Genomic DNA, 4,352 nt, shown 5'->3' with positions numbered 1-4,352 from the left:
CAATTCAGGCACATATTCAGGCTCCACTTCTAACTCTAATTCTCTTGCTGTTTCCTCCACGTCTGCAGTTACTTCCTCCACTGAAGTCTTGAACCTTCAAAGTCACCCGTGAGTTGGGATAAACTTCTTCTAAATTTCTTTTAATGTTGATATTTTGACCCTTCTCCATTTATCATGAATGTTCTTAGAATGTTGAATTCTTTCCAGAAAATTTTCAATTTATTTGCCCAGATCCATCAGATGAATCACTTTCAATGGCAGCTATTGCCTTACAAAATGGATTTAAGTATTAAGCCTTGAAAGCTGAAGTTACTCCTTGATCCATGGGCTGCAGAGTGGATGTTGCATTAGCAGGCATGAAAACATGAGTCTCATTCTGAGTCACCAGCTGCATTAGGCCCTAGTGAGAGTTAGCTTGCCCTTTTGATGCTTTGAAGCCAGGCATTGACTACTCTCTACTAGGAAAGTCCTAGATGGCATCTTCCAAAATACTGTTTAGCTGACATTAAACACCTATTGTTCAGTGTAGCCACCTTCACTAATTATCTGAGCTAGATCTTCTGCCCAGCTTCTACATCAGCACTTGCTGCTTCATCTTTCACCTTTATGTTATGGAGATGACTTCTTTCCTTAAACCTCATGAGCCAACCTCTGCTGGCTTCAGATTTTTCTTTTATAGCTTCCTCACCTCTCTTAGCCTTCATAGAATTGAAGAGAGTAAGGGCCTGGCTGTGGATTGGGCTTTGGCTTAAGGGAATGTTTGGCTGGTTTGATCTTCTACCCAGACCACTTAAACTTCCCCCACAACAGCAATAAGACTGTTTTGCTTTCTTACCACTCATGTGTTCACCGGAGTAGTGCTTTTCATTTCCTTCAAGAACTTCTCTGTGCTCACAGCTTGGCTAACTGGAGAGAAAGGTCTAGCTTTCAACCTCTCTTGGCTTTTGACATGCCTTCCCTGTTAAGTTTAATCATGTCTAGCTTTTGATTTAAAGTGAGAGACGTGTGAGTCTTCCTTTCACTTGAACACTTAGAGGTCAAGGTAGGGTTATTAATTGGCCTTATTTCACTAGAGTTGTTGTCTTGGGGAGTAGCGAGGCCTGAAGAGAGGGAGAGACGGGAGCAGCTGCTCAGTGGAACAGGTGGAACATACTCAGCATTTTTCAGTTATGTTTGCTCTCTTACAGGGATGTGGTTCATTGTGCCCCAAAACAGTTAAAATAGTAACATCAAAGATCGCTGATCATAGATCACTGTAACAATATGATAATAATGACGTTTGAAATACTGCAAGAATTACCAAAATGTGACACACAAACGTCGTAAAGCAAATGGTTTTGGGAAAACTAGCAGCAAAAGAGTTTCTCAACACAGGGTTGTCACAAACCTCCAATTTGTTAAAAAAAGAACAAAACAGTAAAAACCACAGTGATCTGTGAAGTGAAATAAAACAAGATATGCATGTACCACATTTTGTTTATTCATCAGTTAATGGTCATTTTTATTGTTTCTAGTTTTTGACCAGTATGAATAATGCTTCTATGAAGATTTGCATACAGGTTTTTGTGTGGACATATGCTTTGATTTCCATTGGGTATATACCTGGGAGTGGAATTGCTGGACCGTTTGGTAACTCTGTCTTTGAGGAACTGCCAAACTGTTTTCCAAAGTGGCTACACCATTTTACATTTTACCAGCAGCCTATGAGGGTTCTCGTTTCTCCACATCCTTGCTGAGACACTTGTTATCATCTATTTTTTGTTGTTGTTGTAGCCATTCTAGTGAGTATGAAGTGGTACCTTCATTGCGATTTTGACTATTACCGATTTTGCCCAGAATGGTTACTGCTGTGATATTTGCCGAATTTTTCACTTCTATCATTTCTTCTACATTTACTAATGGGAATTGTTATGTAAGGGAAGGCAATGCCTTCCCCCCATATGTTTATTCAGTGATTTATGGGCTAGTGTGTATTTCCTTCGTTCTTTGGATCATAATCCACTGCTGTCATTTACTTTGTTGCTCAGTGCTGCATGTTCTTATCTCAGGGTTGGCCAACAGCAGCGCCTCATCTTGGTTCATGTGCCGTTTCCGTATGTGCCCATTATTTTCTGAGCCCTCCTGACTTTCTGGCCCCACAAGAGAGGTTCCAGGCAGCTTTTGTACTTATGGACTTCCCAGGCATCCTCCTGTGCTTTCCCTGTCCTAGTCCTGACACAACTATTTCTATAAGAAACACTGGTCCTTTTATTATTTTATTAGAAACCAAGATCCTGGAAGTAGGTATAGCTCATTGCTAGTAGCAGCACCGTGGCTTTAAATCCAGTCCTCTGGTAACTCCCAAATCAGTTTTACCAGCCTTGACCTCATTCCAGAAATCCACACTTCTATTTTGTTTCATGCCTATTATTTCCTCTTGGATTTCTCCTTAAATAGAGCCCTAGATATCCAGCACTAACCACCTGCTTCCCAGTTTTCCTGTTTTACCGGAGTACACTGCCGTCTACACTGTTTCACAGGGCAAAGCTCTGGAAGTTATCTTCTGCTCTCCCCACCCCTGCAATCCATCAACAAGTCCCGTGGGCTCTGCTTCCAAACTAAGTAACTGTCCACTTATCTCCACTTCCACTACAACCACCTAAGTCTGGGCCTCCGTGACTTCCCACTTGGACTAAATGCAAGTTAACTATTGGTTTCCCACTCCCATCCTTTCCCTTTTAAAATCTATCCTCTCACGTTGCCGTGACTATCTTTCAGGGTCTCCTCATCACACTTAAAGAAAGCCTAGACTCCTTGCCCTTATAAAGTGTACCCGAGGTGCTCCTTGCCTGCCTCCTGGCCTTACCTTGTGTTTCTCGACCTACTGTGTGCCTGCGTCAGAGCCTGGGCACTGACTCTTCTCTGCCTGGAATGCTCTTCTCTCTGATTTTTGCCAAGCTGCCTCGTTCTTGTCATTCACATCTCAGTTGTAATGTCACCTCCCCAGAGGGGGACCTTTCCAGACCATCTAATCTTAAAAAAAAATTCCCAGAAGCATCACCCCGAATGCTTGGCATCTCACCATCTGTGCTTCATCCTTTTTTTCCCTCGTGTGCGTTCCTTCATTTGTTGAGTATTTTCCTGTGCTTGCATATACACTTCGTGGGTGTAGGGCCATGTCTGTCTTTTTTAAAATTGAGATTTAACTGGCGTTACATTCGTTTCGGGTGCACAACGTGATTCACTACCTGTATGTACTGTGAAATGATCCTTACAGTAAGTCTGGGTAACATCCATCTTATACGTAGTGACAAGTTTTTTCTTGTGATGAGGACTTTAAGATCTGTTTACTTAGCAGCTTTCGATTATGCAACACAGTATTACTAACTGTAGTCACTATGCTGGGCCTTACATCCCCATGACTCATTTACGTTCTAACTGGATGTTTATACCTTTTGACCCCCTTCCCTCATTTCGCCTACCCTCGACCCCCAATCCCACACCTCTGGCAGCTACCAATCTGTTTTCTGTCTGTGAACTTGGGGGTGGTGGATTTTCAGATTCCACATATAAGTAAAATTGTATGATATTTGTCTTTCTCTTGACTTATTTTTGCTTAGCATAATTCCCTCGAGGTCTGTCCATGTTTGTCGCAAATGGCAAGAGTCCATTATTTTTTATTGCTGAATAATATTCCATTGTGTGTGTATATATATACCACATCGTCTTTATCCATTCATCCATTGATGGACACTTAGATTGTTTCCATATCTTGACTATTGTAAGTAACGATGTACTGAACATGCGGGTTCATATTCTTTTCAAGTTAGTGCTTTTGTTTTCTTCAGACAAATATCCAGAAGTTGAGTTGCTGGATTGTAGGTAATTCTATTTTTAACTTTTTGGGGAACCTCCTTACTGTTTTCTATGGAGGCTGCACCAGTTTACATTTCCACCAGCAGTGCACAAGGACTCTCTTTTTGCCATATCCTTGCCAACATTTATTTCTTGTGTTCTTTATATTCTAACAGGTGTGACGTGATAACACATGGTGGTTTTCATTTTCATTTCCCTAATGATTAGTGATGCTGAGCATCTTCCCAGGTACCTGTTGGCCCCCTGTATGTCGTCTTTGGAAAAATGTCTATGCAGATCTTCTGCCCGTTTTTTAATCCTTTTCAAATTGTTGTTTTGCAGTTGCGTTTCACGAGCTCTTTATGTATTTTGGTTATGAATTCCTTATCCAATGTGTGACTTGCAAATATTCTCTCCCAGTCAGCAGGTCGCCTTTTCGCCTTGTTGATGATCTCCTCTACCATGCGGAAGCTTTTCAGTTTGATGCGGTTCCACCTGTTAATTTTGCCTTTGCTTTT

Source organism: Bos javanicus, chromosome 19, assembly GCF_032452875.1.
Source record: "Bos javanicus breed banteng chromosome 19, ARS-OSU_banteng_1.0, whole genome shotgun sequence".
In the NCBI taxonomy this organism is placed as follows: Eukaryota; Metazoa; Chordata; class Mammalia; order Artiodactyla; family Bovidae; genus Bos; species Bos javanicus.
This window is presented reverse-complemented; position numbering follows the sequence as displayed.